This window comes from Papio anubis, chromosome 14 (assembly GCF_008728515.1).
Source record: "Papio anubis isolate 15944 chromosome 14, Panubis1.0, whole genome shotgun sequence".
Classification (NCBI taxonomy): domain Eukaryota; kingdom Metazoa; phylum Chordata; class Mammalia; order Primates; family Cercopithecidae; genus Papio; species Papio anubis.
Genome location: NC_044989.1, coordinates 88326133 through 88344637, shown reverse-complemented (window position 1 = coordinate 88344637; position 18505 = coordinate 88326133). Strand labels below are relative to the sequence as shown.

Genomic DNA, 18505 nt, shown 5'->3' with positions numbered 1-18505 from the left:
AAGGATCCCTAAGCCGTAGCTGGAACCCAGAGAGAGGAGGCTGCTGATGGGCTCCCTGAGACTGCAGGTATGATATCCCCATCAAGGCCCCTAATGCCCCAGGCAGAACTTGGCTGAGGCTCTAGCAGGCCACCCTATGGCACATTCTAGGAGCCTCTATCTGGCCCTGCCCTTGGCCGTGAAATCTGGTTTCGGGGCAAGAACCACAAGTGTCCTACACCATGTCCAAGTCCCCCACCACGCACTACCTGTGTGACCTCAGGCCCCAGTCCCCTCCAGTACAGTATTACCTCATGGACTGTGGCAAAGATTAAATGTGCCAATGTAAGTAACATGCATATGGCTGTGTCTGGCCAAGGAAGCTTCTGATGGCAAGATGGGGACTAGGACCTCTCTGCAGGCACTGACTGGCAAGATGCAGCTGAGGTTCCCTTGCTGTCCCCATGTCTGGCACAGGTGAGCTGGCAGTAAGCAGTGGAAGGTATCAAATGGTAGTTCTCTGGTCTTTCCAAGGGAGTTAGAATTGTTGTGTGGACTAAACGAGGCAGTCTGAGTGAATGCATTTTATTAACTGTAAAGTACCTGGTGAACCACTAATAACCAGCATTATTTGGGTGCTGTTCACATGCCAACATTTTAATGCACTTCTCATGGCTTGGCAGAGAGGTTGCTTGGCAAGTGCCTGAAAGCTGAGCTCTGGTACCTTTCTGAAGCATCAGCAGCCCTTGCCACTGGGATTGACACGCAACAGCACAGTTGAGGGGCAGTCAGAGGACGGCGGCTCCCTTCCCTCCTGCCCCCTCCCTAGGACAAGCCGGCCTTGACTCATTCTTTGGCAGTCTCAGACCAGCCTAAGACTTCCAAAATTCCCTTGGATATTGATTGGATATTGATTGTTAAACGGGAATTTGCTCCCAGAACTGGTGCTTTAAGAGGCGACCACGCTGCTGGAGCTGTTTTCCAGCCCTGTAAAGCTGTGATTGTATTCCTTGCTGAGGCGTCTCTGCCGCGTGGTCAACTTTCTATTCTATTCTGGCTTCTCATCTCCCTTTTCTTTTTTCTCCTTAAGAGACCATGAATACTCCATAAATTCAAAGACAACAGCCAGACAACAGCAAGTGGAAGCCTCAGAAGAGAAAGGGTGACATATCTATGTCTATGTATTGGCCAGTTGTAAGATAAGAACTGCTGGTCCCAGAAAGCCAGGGACATAGTTTGGAAAGCAGAACTGAAGTTGTATATCTTTTGACTGAGCTACGCAGAAAAGAGTGAAGGCAGGGCACATTGGCTCATGCCTGTAATCTCAGCACTTTGGGAGGCCAAGGCAGGAAGATTGCTTGAGGCTGGGAGTTTAACCCAACCTGGGCAACACAGCAAGACCCTGTTTCTACAAAAAATAAAATAAAAATTGGCCAGGTGTTGTAGTGTGTGCCTGTAGTCCTAGCTACTTAGGAGGCTGAGGTGGGAGGATCATTTGATCTCAGGAGTTGGAGGCTGTAGTGAGCTATGATTGAACCTCTGCATTCCAGCCTGAGTGACAGAGAGAGACTCTCTCAAGAAAAAAAAAAAAAAAGTGAGTGAAGTGGTTTGGTCTAGAAAGTTTCTAATACATCATTCAGAACTGAGTTACCCCCACAGACATGAGCTTCCAAACAAAATTCACTAAACATAAGAGGAAACAAGTGAACAAGAATAGAAGTTAATGGAAGCCACAAACTGCAGAATCAAGCTGTTAAGGCCAAGTGAATGGAATTTTCAGATATTGAATATAGAATGAATACCAACCAGGAGTAATAATAAAAAAAATCCACATCTCAACATATGGTATCACTGTTTCACAAACTGCAGAATGCCAATGACAGAGTAAAGACTAAATACAGCCAAATAAGGAAGACAGATTCCTACAAAGCAAGAGTTCAACTGACAGCTGACCTTTCGGCAGCAACCGTGGAAGCCAAAACACAACAGAAGCGTACGGAACATATACAGCACGGCGGAAATACATCTCGGAAGTGCAGAGAGAAAATAATTGTCAGGGGAAATTTCAGGACGTTTTCTAATAAATCAAACTGACTACTACCCACTGACCTTCACTAAAGAGATTACTAAAGGGAGCACTCCAGGAAAAAAGAAAATTATGTCGGGAGGAAAATCTGGAATGCAACAATATCTTCATGACTCAAAATAGAGAAGAATTTCTTAAACTTTATAAAAAACATAGTCAATAAAGGAAAAGATTGACATATTCAACTGCATTAAAATTATAGGCTTAGTTAACCAAAGGAAGCCATAAAGTATGTAAGTGCTAGCAGAATATATTTGCAATGTTTATGACAGCCCACGAAATTTGCACTGTTATCAAGAATTCCTATGAATCAATAAGAAAAAGAAAAATCTATTTTAAAATACTTAACTGATAAAAATATTAAAAAGACTTTACAGAGGAGGAAATATTAATTGCTAACAAATATGCAAAAATAAGCTCTATCTCATTAGTAAACAATTCCACGTTGTCAGTGAGCAACAGGGAACGTGTCACAGTGTGCTGTGAGGTTAACTGGGTGAGGGGATGTGGTCCACTGAGGACTCCAGGTCCTTTTTAAAGAGACAGTCACAACTCATTCCAGCCTACTCTGACCTGAGAAATGGGTACACTGTGGCCAGGACCCACGGATTTCTATGGAAATGACCCAAATCTGGATTTTTCATGTGAAATATCCTGTTTTAAATGTTGGCAACTTATTCAGAATTGTTTAAAAGTGTATATGCCAAAACTGCTTGAGCCAAGAAGACACATTCACAGGCCAGAGTTAGTCGAGAGTCCCTCTGTTTGCAACCTCTGCATTAACCCCTTGAATTTCCTAACAACCGGATCTGACTTAACCATGACTCAGAGGAGCCAGCCTTCCTTCCCCATTTCCTGCTTGGTTCCCTCCTAACTTCACCTGAGCTTTTAACTAGAGACAGAAAAGAGATGCCCTGCAAAGGGAAACATGCTCCACACTAGCTAATGAAGCCCCTCCTTTAATGCTTTTATCTTCCAGATATTTGGGTTCTAGGTCTGGCTCCTGGTAGCCACCACCCGAGTAGCAAACCCATTGTTGCAAGGATGGGTGATGTATGTCTCACTCACCACATTTCTCATCTCCCTGATGTTCCTGTTGTCTTCCTCATTTGGATTTTACAAAAGATTTGAATCCTGGGGAGTTCTGGTAAGAACCAGCAGCATGGCTCCTCCTGGTTGGATGTCCTGGGTTGGGTGAGGACAACTGGCCTTTCCGGGCAGGGAGGTATCTTGGGCTAGGCTCTTATTGAACCAAGACTTTTTATCTTAGTATGTTTACTACCAGGCCAAAATTTCTCTGCAAGAGTAAATCATTCCTTGTATTCCCCTTCACTGCCTTCTCTGTTAGGAGAATACACAATGCCCTGTGATCAAGCATATTCTCATGTGTTTCCCCTAAATTTTGTTCCTGGTAAAATCCTTGGAGCAATATTGAAGAAAAGGCTAGCAGGAAACAAATCACTCCATTCTCAAGGCCCTATCACAATCCCTGTGACAAGTTATTTCTTCCATATCCCACATAAATTTTATGCAAATACATATATATATATAAATATATACAAAACACTCTACAAATAGTTTTGTATGTAGATGCTTTCATTTAATATTACGTCATTAATTTTTATGTTGTTTCGTCATCTCAAAAAATCATTTAGAAGTGTTCCATATTGAACAATTAAAGACATTTAAAAGTACAAAATATTGTATTGTAAGCCCTCATGTAGCCATAACCAAGATTCCAGCATTTATCAAGATCTTACCACATTTGTTTCATCTAGCCTTTGTCCCCACTAAGGAATTTTAAGGCAAACTCCATACATCATGTCATTCTTTTCCACACACTTCAGTATGTTTCCAAAAAAACCCACAAGCTTTCTCACATTATCACATGTATAAAAAGTTAACAATTCCTCAGCATACCTAAGATAGTATACAGTGATTCCCCCCATCTCTGGAGGATAAGTCCCAAGACCCCCCAGGGGATGCCTGAATCTTCAGATAGTATTGAACGCCAATGATGCTATGCATGCACTTCTTTTTTCTTCTTCACAATTTCACAGACAGACAATTCATTCTTACTATAGATCTTAACAACCTCAGCATATATTTTTCTTTCCTTATTATGATGAAAGCTTTCACCTTTTCACTTAAAGAAAGCACCCTATGACTTCTCTTTGGCATATCTAAATTGCCAGCATCACTACTCTTGCAATTTGGGGCCATTATAAAGCAAATAAGGATTTTTACTTATTATTTACATATTTATTTATTTATTTTTACTGATTTATTTTTTTACTTATTTTTATTTACAGTACCACCGCAGTCAATCTGATAGCCCAGAGAGGGACAAAGTGACTAACATGGGTGGCACAGACAGTGTAGATATGCTGAACAAAGGGATGATTCACCTTCCAGGTGGCACAGGGTGGGACAGTGCAAGATTTCATCATGATACTCAGAAAGGCACACATTTAATTTTTAATTTCTGGAATTTTTCATTTAATATGTCAGACCAAGATTGACTTTGGATAACTGAAACATACTGATCTTTATTGATCTGCCATTGCTTACAACATAGACATTATGTTTAAAATACTGTGTATTAGTCTATTCTCACCCTGCTATAAAGAACCTGAGACTGGGTAAATTATAAATAAAAGAGGTTTAATTGACTCATAGTTCCTCATGGTTAGGGAGGCCTCAGGAAACTTACAATCATGGTGGAAGGTGAAGGGGAAGCAAGGCACACCTTACATGGCAACAGGAGAGGTGGGAGGTGAAAGTGCCATACTTTTAAACAATCAGAGAACTCGTTCACTATCATGAGAACAACATAGGGGAAATTGCCCCCATGATCTAATCACCTCCTACCAGGTCCCTCTCTTGAAACATGTGGATTACAATTGGAGATGAGATTTGGGTGGGGACAAAGGGCCAAACCATATCATTACAACCCCAGTCCCTCCCAAATCTCATGTCCTTCTCACATTTAAAAACACAGTCATGCCTTCCCAACGGTCTCCCCAAAGTTTTAACTTATTCTAGCATTAACCCAAAAGTCCAAGTCTAAAGTCTCATCTGAGACAAGGGAAGTCTCTTCTGCCTATGAGCCTGTAAAATCAAAAGCAAGTTAGTTACTTCCAAGACACAATGAGGGTACAGGCATTGGGTAAATGCTCCCATTCCAAATGGAAGAAATTGGTCAAAACAAAGGGGCTATAGGCCCCATGCAAGTCTAAAACCCAGCAGGGCAGCCATTAAATGTCAACACTCCAAAATCTCCTTCGACTTCATGTCTCATATTAAAGTCACATTGTTGCAAAGAGTAGGCACCCAAGGCTTTGGGCAGTTCCACCCCTGTGGCTCTGCAGAGTAGAGCCCCTGCAGCTGCTTTCACAAACTGGCATTGAGTGCCTATGGCTTTTCCAGGTGCCTGGTGCAAGCTGTCAGTAGACCTACCATTCTGGGGTCTAAAGGATGGTGGCCCTCTCCTCACAGCTCTACTAGGTAGTGCCGCAGTGGGGACTCTGTGTGGGTGCTCCGACCCCACATTTTCCTTCTGCATTTCCCTAGTAGAGGTTCTTCATAAGGGTTCCACCCCTGCAGCAGTCTTCTGCCTGGACATCCAAGCATCTCCATACATCCTTTGAAATCTTGGCAGATGTCCCTAAACCTCAATTCTTGCCTTTTGCATGCCTGTAGGCCCAACACTGTGTAAGCTGCCAAGGCTTGGGGCTTACACCCTCTGAAGCAATGGCCTGAGCTGTACGTTGGCCTCCACTGCTGGAGCTGGAGCAGCTGGGATACAGGGTGCTGTGTCCCCAGACTGCACGGAGCAACAAGGCTCTGAGCCTGGTCCACAAAACCATTTTTCTCTCCTAGATCTCTGAGCCTGTGATGGGAGGCGATACTGTCACGATCTCTGAAATGCCCTGGAGATATCTTCCCCATTGTCTTGGGGCCTCTCGTTACTAGTGCAAATTTCTGCAGCTGACAGCTTGAATTTCTCCCCAGAAAATGTGTTTGTCTTTTCTACCACACGGTCAGGCTGCAAATTTTCCAAACTTTTATGTTCTGCTTCCCTTTTGAACATAAGTTCCAATTTTGGACCATCTCTTTGTGAATGCATATGATTGTACACTTTCAGGAAAAGTCGGGTCACGTCTTGAATGCTCTACTGCTTTGAAATTTCTTTTGCCAGATACCCCCAAATCATCTCCCTTAAGTTCAAAGTGCCACAGATCTCTAGGGCAGGGGTGAAATGCCAACAGTCTCTTTGCTAAAGCGTAGCAAGAGTGACCTTTATTCCAGTTCCCAAAAATTTCCTCATCTTCATCTGAGACTACCTCAGCCTGGATTTCATTGTCCATATCACTATCAGCATTTTGGTCAAAATCATTCAACAAGTCTCTAGGTAGTTCCAAACTTTCCCACATCTTCCTGTCTTCTTCTGAGTACTCCAAACTGTTCCAAACTCTGTCCATTACCCAGTTCCAAAGTCACTTCCACTTTTCAGGTATCTTTATAGTAGTGCCTGACTTAAGCACCAATTTTCTGTATTAGTCTGTTCTCACACTGCTATAAAGAAGTATCTGAGACTGGGTAATTTATAAAGAAAAGAGGTTTAATTGGCTCACAGTTCTGCATGGCTGGGGAGGTCTCAGGAGACTTCCAATCATGGTGGAAGGTGAAGGGGAAACAAGGCATCCTTACATGGCAGTGAAAGAGAATGAGGAAGTATCACACTTTTAAACAATCAGATCCTATGAGAACTCCCTCATTATCACGAGAACAATATGGGGAAACTGCCCCTGTGATCCAATCATCTCCCACCAGGTCCCTCCCTCAACACGTGGGGATTACAATTTGAGGTGAGATTTGGGTGGGGACACAGAGCCAAACCAAATCACACTGCAAACAAAAAAGCAGGAGTCTGTGGGGCTGGTCTGCCTCGTTTGCTCATTCTTTACAGCTATGTAGCCAAAAAGGAAAGTGCTCACCTGAGTGATGTGGCCATGCGTGGCTCTGCTCTGCATTCCCAGGACAGCCTGTACCATGGGACCACTGGTTCTGTACATGAGTGCTGCCGTCCTACAAGTACATGCCACGATTGTGTCTGAGGCCCAGGACCTGAGAAACTACTACATTAACACGGGAGCCTTGGTGAGTGAGCTGGCAGCAGTCTTGGCTGGAGGATGTTTAATGCAGGAGGCCTAACTGCTTGTGCTGTATAGACCCTGAGACCTCAAGTAGAAGGAGCCATGGGGGCAGGGGAGAGGGATGCTTGTCCCTGTAAACATGTGCACCCACATTCAGGGATCTTTTACCTTCTATCGTTCCCACCCCAGTGTTCCTCTCTCTTAGACACCCCCACATTGTCTGCAGAATTTTTTTTTCCAAAACACAAATTGGAACAGGTGTTTCTCTCCTACTGAAAATCTGTCAATGGCTCCTACTGCCTTTGGAATGGGGCCCACATCCCTCAGTATGACTGAACTATTCTAGTGTCCTTTGTGTCAATAACAGAACCCTAGAGGGGTAATGTACTGGTTGCAGGACCACAGGCGAGATGGTCCAGCCACAGGGTAGAGAGAGCAGGACCCCCAGGCTTCAGGTCCCCTGGGGCCTCTCGAGCCTGCCATTTACCAGCCAGCTCTCCTCTCCTTCCCTTGTGGGATGGCACCCTCACATGGCAGAGAGCTCACAGCGACACATTCCTCCTTTGAAGTGTATATTAGTCCATTTTCACGCTGCCAATAAAGACATACCCGAGACTGAGCAATTTACAAAAGCAAGAAGTTTATTGGACTCACAGTTCCACATGGCTGGGGAGGCCCCACAATCATGGCAGAAGGCAAGGAAGAGCAAGACACATCTTACATGGATGGCAGCAGGCAAAAAGAGAGCTTGTGCAGAGACACTCTCATTTTTAAAACCATCAGATCTCATGAGGCCCATTCACTATCACAAGAACAGCATGGGAAAGACCCACCTCCATGATTCAATCATCTCCCACTGGGTCCCTCCCACAACACGTGGGAATTATGGGAGCTACAGGATGAGATTTGGGTGGGGACACAGAGCCAAACCGTATCAGAGTGGCCTGACTTTCCTGAATCCTACCTTGAAAACTTCCAAGGAAGGACTCCAACACCAAGACTACATCTGCTCCCATCCCTGGATCAGTCACTGTGGCCAGAAGGCCCCATGTCAGCCTGGCGGCTCTTGCAGTCTCATGTGGCCATGGCAGGAGGAAGGGGTTCATGGTGGGGTGCTGTCTTCAGAGTAAGTTTTGGGTTCCAGGGAGCACTGTGACCCTCTGGGGTGGCCACAAGATATTAGAGCTGCCTTCCAGCCTGTCTGCCTCCCTTTCTTCCTCATCAGGTGAGTTTAACTTCCTAAATTTGCAAGCCTAGCAATGACCCCTGGGGCCCTCCATGACCCAGCCTGTCCCCAGCAAGGCCCCCTGCTGTTCACCCATGGTCAGCTGCCCCAGCTAGACCACCCTCCTGGCTGCCCGTGAGCACACAGACATGCAATCATGTGGGACCTTGGCAGGGGTAACAGTCTGGTGGCTCCTGCCTCCTTCTGTCCTCTTGACAGGGCCTTCCCTGATGTCCCCTCCCCTGAGACCTTGGTATTCCACTTTCCCCTTCCCTGCTTCATTTTCTCCCGGGCATTTACCTCCATCTAACCCATGTATGTGTTACTCATCTATCTTGCTGCTATCTGCTTCTTATCTCTCAAATGTAAGCTCCATGAGGGCAGGAATGTTTGAGTATTTTCTTCACTGTTATACCCACAGTTGTTCTTGAAGGAAAGCAGATGCATAAAAAATATTTGTTTACTGACTGACTGAATGAGTAGCCTATAAGTGGACAGTGGGGCAGAATGGGGCTGGGATTGTTGGCAGGGCCTGAAAGGTATTGAAGGTGACGGCCCTACCCTGAGAAAAGAGCAGAGCCATCACATAGCTTCAATGTGGGGCAACATGTCGTGTTCTCCCCATGAGGGAGAATTGTCCTCACTTGTCCACTTCTGCCTGCCCTGCCTAAATCACAGAGCAGATTCGCAGGGCAGGGCAGGCAGAAGTGGAAAAGTGAGGCCATGAGGAGTCCTGGCCTGGGATGCCAGTGGCTGAGACAAAGGAGAAATGCATGTCCCATGAGCTAGGCAGGGAAATCAGTAGCCTTTGGGGTGGCTTTGCACATGGCTGGCAAGGGAGGCAGGAGGAGTCGGGGGCCACAGGCATCAGGCTCAGAGAGCAGGGTAAGAAGAGGATGCTGGGGACCACTGAGCTTGTGAGGCTTTTGAAGAAACGTCAGAGGCTCAGTGTGAGCCAGGAAGAGCTGGAGGAGGTCTGAACATTCACAAGGAGCTGATGAGCCGCTCAGAGCAGAGTTCTGGGCCAGCAAGTGGAGCTGTAGGGGCGGTCAGAGCATGGGTTTTCTGGAGGTGGGCAAAGGAGAGTGGGCCTCGGGCAGGAGGTCAGTGTGGGACGTAGGCCCAGGGCCAGGGTGGAGGCGAGCCTGCTTCACAGCCAGGTGCAGGGAAGCACATCTCAGTAATAACTAGATGCTGGACTTGAGAGTCAAAGTTCAAAGGGAGCTCCTGTTCAAAGGGAGGGACTGTGAGGGAGCATTACCAGTTCCTCCCCCAAATCTTCAGAGCTCAGATCCCGATTTGTGCCGCTAGATTCACTCAGTTAGATCTGGTCCTCCTTGGGACACCAGCAGGTGATGAGCTCCCTTGCTCCAGAGCCTCTCTCGCCCTCCATCAGTCATCTCCAGTGTTGCACGAGCCTCTGTCCGAGCCTGATTCCTGGCACTGTGCCTACCCGTCACCCTCCATCATTTCCTGGGCTGGGAGAAGGGTGTGATGTTTCCATGGTGATGCTGGACCACCCCTGTGTAGAAGCTTAATCACCATGAACTTTTACTGATTCAGTGGCCCAGGACTCTGTGTATAGGAGTAAAATGGGATTAATAGATAAACCCCTCTATCTCCATGTATGTTTGTGTTCTCAGAGAAGGAATGTTGGAATTAGTGGCAAAATATCTGGGGTGAGTCAAGGCCCCACGTAGATGCCTCTTCTGTTCTAACTTACCTGCCAGCAGAGTCCAGGAAACGCACTGATTTCTGAGTCCACATCTAGGATCTCTATTCCCTGAAGGGCCATACATCCAGCTCACTGGTTCCAACCCACTTTACTGCATCCCACTGACCAGAGTCCACCCTCATTCCACCCCAGTTTCTGTGCCTTGGGTCACACCTGTGGGAGATTCTAGCCAGGTGGAGAATCTCTGGCTTGTCTCCTCCCTGCCCTGCCTCGCCTGACACAGCCCCTGAGGAACTCCACCCTGCTCCCCAGTCCTCTCCTCCCAGCCTCATTCCTGCCTGGCCATCCTCAGCCCTGCTCAGCACAATGACAAGGCCTCGTCCCTTGCTGGGTCACAGCCACTTCTCAGAAGCATCACGTCCTCATCTGACAGATGAGGAAACAGCGCAAATTTCACATCCAGAACACATTGCAGTCAACACTTAGATCAAGGCTTCTTAAATGTCAGCCTCTGTATTCCCCCACCTTTTCTTCCTCATCTCAGCCCTGAGCCATAAGAAGTTTTCAAAGGACAGACCCAGTTCATCAGAACATGCAAAACATCATCCCAGGAACATTAACTGTCCCGGGGCATTCTGTCTTCTCACTTTCTCATTCTCTGGGATTTGATAAATTAAATGTGCGGTTTTAAGTGTCTGAAACTTCTGTGACAGTCAGTGCCCCTGACACCTATTCCTGCCTTCTCCTTTGTTAGCACACTCTTGAGATTGTACTGTGCCTGGCCTCCCTTGCAGCCAGGGCTCAATACTGGCCACTGAGAGAGAAGCCAAGGAATGCTCCAGGGCTGGGGTTGCTTTCCTGATACCGTGGTCAGATACAACTGCTGTCTTAGACTGACTTTCCGGGGACAGACTCTGAGACGGAGAGCCCTGTGCATGCGTTTACTGGGGAGGCTTTTGGGAGATGCACCTGGGACAGATGAGGGAGGCAAGATGGGGCAGTGGGAAAAGTTGGCTGGCAATGAGGTTGCAAGTGAGGCTGTGGCTGACACTGCAGGGAGCTCTGGAGCTGGTTGGCCCTGCAGCTGCCCTGCCTTGAGTCAAGTGGGCAGAGCTTTCGTCTCTCACTTTAGCCAGTAGTTCCCAGGCAGGGGTGAAGGCATCTGTAGCAGCTGCTCTCCCCAGCAGCTGTAGGGAATGGCTTGGCTTGAACAGGTGACCTGGACAGGGTGCCACCACATCCACTACACTGCCACCTCCTCTTCCTGCCTGGGACAAGGACTTCACAGCCAAAGAGATGGCAAAAATAGAAGCCCAGATGCTGGCAGCTGTTCGACCAACACCAGCCACCTCTTTGAACTTCGTAAGAAGTCCAAGATGACAAAATCCATTCCCCACTGTGCTCAGCTCACAATACATGCAGCTGAATGCACTGCAGCCTGGTAGAAGTGAGCTTTCCCACCTTCCACTTCCTCCAAATGTTCACCAGAGTCGTCCCTCCAAAGCCTGGTCCTCCCTCAGGCCTGATTCAGAGACTCTACGTCCAGAATGGACCTGGAATTGGTCTTCTTCCTCCTACCTCCCAGGCCCTGCCCACGCCCTCACCACTGGGTATTGCAGAACCTGCATCCCAGAGTCAGGCAGCATCTCCAAGGATTTGGGCCAGTCTCTCAGCCATGGTCAGATTCAGTCCATCTCTGGCCCCAAATCCTTCCCTGCCCTCAGGATGAAGTACAAACCTTTTGGAAAGTGACCTCCCAGGCCTTAATTGCAGGTATGACCTTGCCGTATGTCCAGCTGCATCTCCTGCTACCCGCATCACCCAGCCCTGATGGTTCAGTGTCAGCACAGCAGCTGTGGCCAGCTCAGCGCTGCTGCTGCATCCATGCACGCAGTGGACATTCTATTCCCTCTCCTTAGGAACATGAAGCCCTCTTCTTGTCTCTTCTCATCTACATGAAAAACTCTTGTTATCTTTTTATCTCAAAGTCTTTCTCAAACCCCCAGCCCTTCCATGCAGTTAATCATTGCCTCCTTGGGCACCTTTGCACCTGGGGTGCATGTTGTGCTGTGCTGCGTTACCCACTCATGCAGTGCTGGTCTCCCCCACAAGACTATGAGATTCCATGAGCAGAGGTTTGGTTCTTGGATGTTTTTATCATCTTTGCCCTTCCCTATGCCCAGCATCCTCCCCTGACCCCACCAATCTCAGCTCTGAGTGCTCTACTCACACTGTTGACAGGAATGGGGACTTGCAAAGGCCATAGCCAGGCTACAGGGATGGATGACATGGCTGGCTCTTAAGCCCTCCCAGTCCTTACCCCCAACCCATGGTCTACATCTCAGGGGAAAAGGGGTGTTCTCTGCTTCTTTCCTTTTCTCCTCGGCCTGCACTATGGGGGATTAGTTCCTTTCACTCTAGCTTCCCATCTGTACAAAGAGGAAGAGACTGGCCTGCCACCGCCAGGACTCGGTCCAGCTTTGGTGGCCCTTCAGGGCCATGCACCATGCACAGCCAAGGCTATCTAGGCTGTAGGGAAGGCTGGCCAGCTGAGGAAGGGCCCAGCTTGATTCCAGGCCACCTCTGGCTCTGGGCCCAGCACTAGTACATGTTGGCTTAAAAGGAAGAGTTTGAGGCAGAAAATATAAAGAGTTTACTTGAGCCAAAGTGAGGACAGTTGCCTGGAAGACTCAGACCCAAGTAAGCTTGGAAATGAGCTTCATTGGGTCTTTGTTACAAGCAGTTTTTTAAAGGCAAAAAGCGGGGACAAGAAGTGGGCTGATATAAATACATCAGGAATGCTCATTTGTTTATAGAAATAACATTGAAGCCAGGCACAGTGGCTCACGCTTGTAATCCCAGAACTTTGGGAGGCTGAGGCTGGCAGATAACTTGAGGTCAGGAGTTTGAGACCAGCCTGGCCAACATGGTGAAACCCTGTCTCTACTAAAAATACAAAAAAAAATTAAGCCAAGCATGGGCAGCAGGGTCAGTTGCACAAACTGGCATCTCCAAGGGCCTGGAAGGCCTGGACAGGCAAGGTGAGTCCCCCCACCAGGGGAATCCTGGGTGTGTGGATAGCCAGCAGGCCAGAGCTGAGTGCAAAGAGCCAGCAAAGGGAGAGTCCCATCAAGGAACCATGGATGGGGTCCCCATCACAAAAGCACCACGGCATGAGAGAATGTGACTGCTCAGGGCACAAACTGGCAGAGAGAACTCCAAGAGCCCCAGAGGCCCAGGGTTCAGCCTTTTCCCCTGCTCACTGGCCCTGGGCGGAGGAGAAGGGGTGGAGAGAGACGGTGGGGCCAAAAGAACAGTTATTAAATAGAAGGAAAGGTAAAGTGAGAACGAGGGAAAAGCCCTCCATTGGCTGCCATTTCTACGAAGGTTTCTAAGCCTGGGTTGGGGAGGGGGATGTTTGGATTGGAAGATTGCAGCTTTGGTTTCAGACTGCACTGGATTTTCTAAGACCTGAAAAACAAAAACATTTCTTAATACCTGAGAGCCACGTGTGGCTACTGAGCCCTCGAAATGAGGCTGATCTCATTTCACATAGAGATGTGCTATGAGTGTAAAATATACACTGAATGCCAAAGAATTGGCACAGAAAGAAAGAATGTAACATGTCTAAAAAATTCTTCTATTAATGTATATGTTTAAATGATAATGTCTTAGATATCTTGGGGTTAAATAAAATACTTATTCAAGTTTATTCTACCTGTTCTATTTTCCTAATGAGCCACTAGAGCATGTAAACTTAAGTATGCAGCCGCTGTGGCTCAGGTCATCTTTCTCTTGGACACTGCTGCCATGAGGAGAGAGCCGAGATTTCTCCCAGGGCTGGAAGGAGGGCTCTGCTTGGCATTTAAGGGGGTGGGAGAGGAGAAGGAAAGTTACTTTCCCATTTTCCCAACAGACTATACCATGCATTGATGACACGGGCCATCAGAAGCAGCTGCATGTGAATTTCCCACCAACTCTTTATTGTTTGGATCAGTTACTGTTCTGGATGAAAGCATGGGCAGGTGGTCTAGTAATTCTTGGGTGATAAAAACTGGAACCAATGTTGTCTCCTTCTCTTCTTCTGCCAGTCCCCAACCCCCGCTCCAGCCTGCTGCAACCAAGGGCCGGCGTGGTAGGCTGCATCACTCTTCTTCAGGCCTTCTGGTCAAAGGAATTCTAACCCTCCCAGTGTGGAAACAGGAAAGGGAGGAGGGAAGGGCGGTAGGCACGGTTTCACTTGGTGGGGTCTGTGGTGTGGTCTAGCCCTGGCAGAGGTGGAGGTGGCCTCTTTCTCACACAGGTGTTCTGACTTCTGTGGAGATTCTCCCCCACCCTCATCCCACCACACTTGCCCTCCAGGTGCTGCACTGCGACCTTTGGGTGCAGACACTGAGGAGGGCGCAGGCACTCTGATCAGCTTGGTCGCTTACTCCCTCAGCCCCTGGGCAGCCAGCCTCACCTCCAGCCCCTCAGATGGTCCCTTTCCACAGGAGCTGCCACCACCTCGGGCCACCTCACTCTCTTACCTGGCCTCTCCTTGATGTGAACATTTTGGTTCTTCTTTCCCATGATCCACTTGGGCTCCAACGTGAGAGCTGGCCGCCATGAATAGCCTGTTGTTCGTTCTCTGGCTTGTCCAAGCTTGGATCTGAGGCCAATCCCTATGTCCCTCAAGCTGCGCGGGTCCCAGTTAAACTCTTCAAGCAAGCTCCTTAACGCCTTTACTTCAGATGAAGTAGACCAGCCGCAGCCCTCTCCCTCCCCTCGGGATGGATCCTGGCTCCCAAAAAGTTCTTTCTGAGGCCCACCTCTCAGCCTTCCCTCCCTTAATGAGAGTGAGCTTTGAGGAGCCCTGCGAAGCGTTTTCCCCAGTCCCTCCATGGAGATTTTGCAGGTGGTTGCCCCAGAAGAAAAACACAATTAATCGCAAAGCCCTCTCGGGATATTTGACAGGAAAGGAGACGCTAATGTTGAGGAAAGTCAGAAGCACAGTGGATTTGGGGGTTCCCATGACAGCCGCCCGCCCAGTTCTGCCAAAATCTCCCTTATAAGTGTATCCTAAAGCAGAGCTGCTCCGCGGTCATCTCCAATCTCCCTATGTGGGCCTCATCAACCAGCAAGCGCGTGACACACCTGACGTCACGGGGCTGTGATCCAGCACATGGAGACGGCTCCGCTCTCGGCAGGGGCTCCAGTCTCTGTTATAGAACAATTTCGTTCGGCACAGCTGTGCACCTGCGCGGTAACACCCTCTGTGCTTTCAGATGGTCAAGTCGAGAACCCGGTCCTCAGCTTCTAATAGATTGTACTTGGCCCTCCTCCCTTGACACTTCCTGAAACGTGGCGTCATTATCTCTGGCTGCCTCCCCTGAACTTTCCGTTTAAGCATCTACTGCACACATGCAAAGCAAAAAGGACTCACTCCCTTTCATATGTATATATTTATAGAGTGTATCTGAACATCTTTCCATGTGATGGTAGTGTAGTGTACACATTGTAGTGTTTCCTCATAATGGATCCCAGAATCCCTACAAGGCAGGTGTAATGAAACCCCCTACCAGCCTGGCTTAAGGCAACCTGTTTCTATTACAGTCCTTTAAAAAGCAGCGAGCGAAGCAGGCTCTGGCCAGTAGCCTTCAATAAGCCCTGGATGTCTTGCTCTGTGCCCAGCCTGTGCCCTGACCGCCCGCTTGACCGAGGGCTGCCAGTCCCCCAGGGTCACCACCACCCGCTTCCCCTCTGCATTGCCTATCCCTCTCCTCCCTGTCTCTGAGTCACCATGGCCCAGGAAGGTTTAGAATAAAGTACAGAATTATTTGAGAACTAGCCAAACCCCAAATAATACTAATTCTTCATGTAAGTTCGCACATAATTCACAAATTCTAGGTGTCGTCACGTTTAAAAGAAATTGATCCTAGTGGCTTTTCTTTCTTTTTTTTTTTTTTTTTTTGATACGGAGTCTCGCTCTCTCGCCCAGGCTGGAGTGCAGTGGCGCGATCTCGGCTCACTGCAACCTCTGCCTCCCGGGTTCACGCCATTCTCCTGCCTCAGCCTCCTGAGTAGCTGGGACTACAGGTGCCCACCACCACGGCCGGCTAGTTTTTTGTATTTTCCGTGGAGACAGGGTTTCACCGTGTTAGCCAGGATGGTCGATTTCCTGACCTCATGATCCGCCCTCCTCGGCCTCCCAAAGTGTTGGGATTACAGGTGTGAGCCACCTCGCCCGGCCCCGTAGTGCCTTTTAAATTTTTTTTCCATATATTCACTTCCGGGTCCGGCGTCGATCCAGATGCCCGAGGCAATGGAATGCTTGATCTCTGGATAAGCGAGGCGCCCTTTGCATTCATTCCCGGCTGCATCTGTGGCGACCGCAGCGACTTGGGCGGCGACTCTCCGGCCTGCGACGGCGGTAGGAAGCACCGGCGGCCGTGTAGGGACTGAATCCGAGCCGCGCTGCGTTACCTCCCTGTCTCGCTCCTTTCCCTCTATCTCGCTCGCCAGCTGCCTGCGTGGTTCGCTTTCCTCGTCCGGCCGCCCGCGGGTGAGATGTGCGGCCGCCGCTGCCCCCTCGGGAGCTTACGGACAGGCTAAGGGCTCAGCCTGCGCCCGGGACCGACCCCGCTGCTCGTGGCCGCGCCTCTGAGGGAAAAAAATTATACGCAAATAAATATGTGGCAATTAAGCTGGAGCCCGTGAAATCAAAGCACCACAGCTACATTTGGAAAACAGATTCTATAAGCGGTTAGGACCTGGAGATTGCATATCTCAAGTTTACTATTTCTGGCCTTGTGGTAAATACAATGCTATGGTGCTGGAACTCCTGGGACCTAGTTTGGAATATTTGTTTGACTTGTGTGACAGAACATTTTCTTTTAAAACACTTCTCGTGATAGCTCTACAACTGATTTCTCTCATGGAATATGTCCATTCAAAGAACTTGATATACAGAGATTAAAACCTGAGAACTTCTTAATAGGACGACCAGGAAACAAAGCCCAGCAAGTTATTCATATTATAGATTTTGGTTTGGCAAAGAAATATATTGATCCAGAGACAAAGAAACACATACCATACAGAGAACATAAGGTCCCTATGGGAACAGCTAGATATACAAGCGTAAACACACATTTAGGAAAAGGACAAAGTAGAAGAGAAGATTTAGAAGCTTTAGGTCACATGTTCACGTATTTTCTGAGAGGCAGTCTTCCTTGGCAAGGCTTAAAGGCTGACACATTAAAAGAGAGGTATCAGAAAATTGGAGATACAAAATGGGCTACACCAATAGAAGTGTTAGGTGAAAATTTTCCAGAAATGGCAACGTATTTTGTTATGTAAGAAGGTTAGATTCAAAAAAAAAAAAAAATCAGACTATGACTGCTTAGGAGAGGTTTTTATTGACTTGTTTGATTGAAAAGGATATATGTTTGATTATGAATGTGACTGGATTGGTGAACAGTTGCCTACTCCAGTGGGTGTGGTTCAACATGATCCTACTCTGTCATCAAACAGGGAAGCACATCAACACAGAGATAAGATGCAACAATCCCAAAACGAGGTTGTAAGTTCTACAAATGGAGAGTTGAACACAGATGACCCCACCGCAGGATGTTCAAATGCACCCATCACAGCCCCTACTGAAGTAGAAGTAATGGATGAAACCAAGTGCTGCTGTTTTTTCAAATGAAGGAAAAGGAAAACCATACAGCGCCACAAATGACTCTGGACACAGACAGATCCTGGGGAGTTATTTACATGTTCATCTGCTGTCTTGTGATTAAAATCATCTCTGTAGGTGGAACAGGAATTAAAAGAAATCAAAGAATGTGTAAGCAAAAAACTCAGTTGTATGTAAGAAAACCCAATTCCCCTTGAGGAAGAGAAAGAGCTGCAGTCCTTTAAAATAAACTGCCTGTTTTTCCTTCTGTGGCTAGTGAGCCTTATCTCTCCCTTTCCCAGGCATTGTGAAGACCCTGTTTCTCTAGCTGTGCAGCTGCAAAGTCACTAGACAGATCATCTCAAGTCATAAAACATGTTGTTCCTTGAAAAGTAAGAAATAATGTAATGCATGTCTTAATTGAATAACTGTCTTTGTTTCTCGCTTCTGTAATGTGCTTCCCCCTGCACAGATCTCCCCCTGCCCCACAAAATGCTTAAAAGGTAGCTTGATTCTTTGTTCAGGGCTCAGTCCTTTGGATGTTAATCTGACTGGGTCGGTGCACCTAAATAATTAAATAATTCCTCCTCAACCCCTTGGTCTCTCTGATTCCTTAATTATCCTGCAGCATAGTGACCAAATATATTTTCAAGGACTCACTCTTAGAAACAAAAATGTCATACTTTCATACTTCATTCTGTGGTTGGCTCATATTCATTTTTTT

At 47.6% G+C, this 18505-nt stretch overlaps 1 long non-coding RNA gene and 1 pseudogene across 1 annotated transcript; both read left to right on the top strand.

The window, feature by feature from the left end:
• Positions 1-1519: 1519 nt before the first annotated feature.
• LOC110741092 lies at positions 1520-14186 on the top strand. Its single transcript, XR_002516771.2, has 3 exons — positions 1520-3212; positions 7108-7228; positions 14041-14186. It is a non-coding gene; the product is annotated as an uncharacterized LOC110741092 (long non-coding RNA).
• A 2122-nt stretch (positions 14187-16308) lies between these two features.
• On the top strand, positions 16309-18025 carry LOC110741091 (annotated as a pseudogene).
• Positions 18026-18505: the final 480 nt, after the last annotated feature.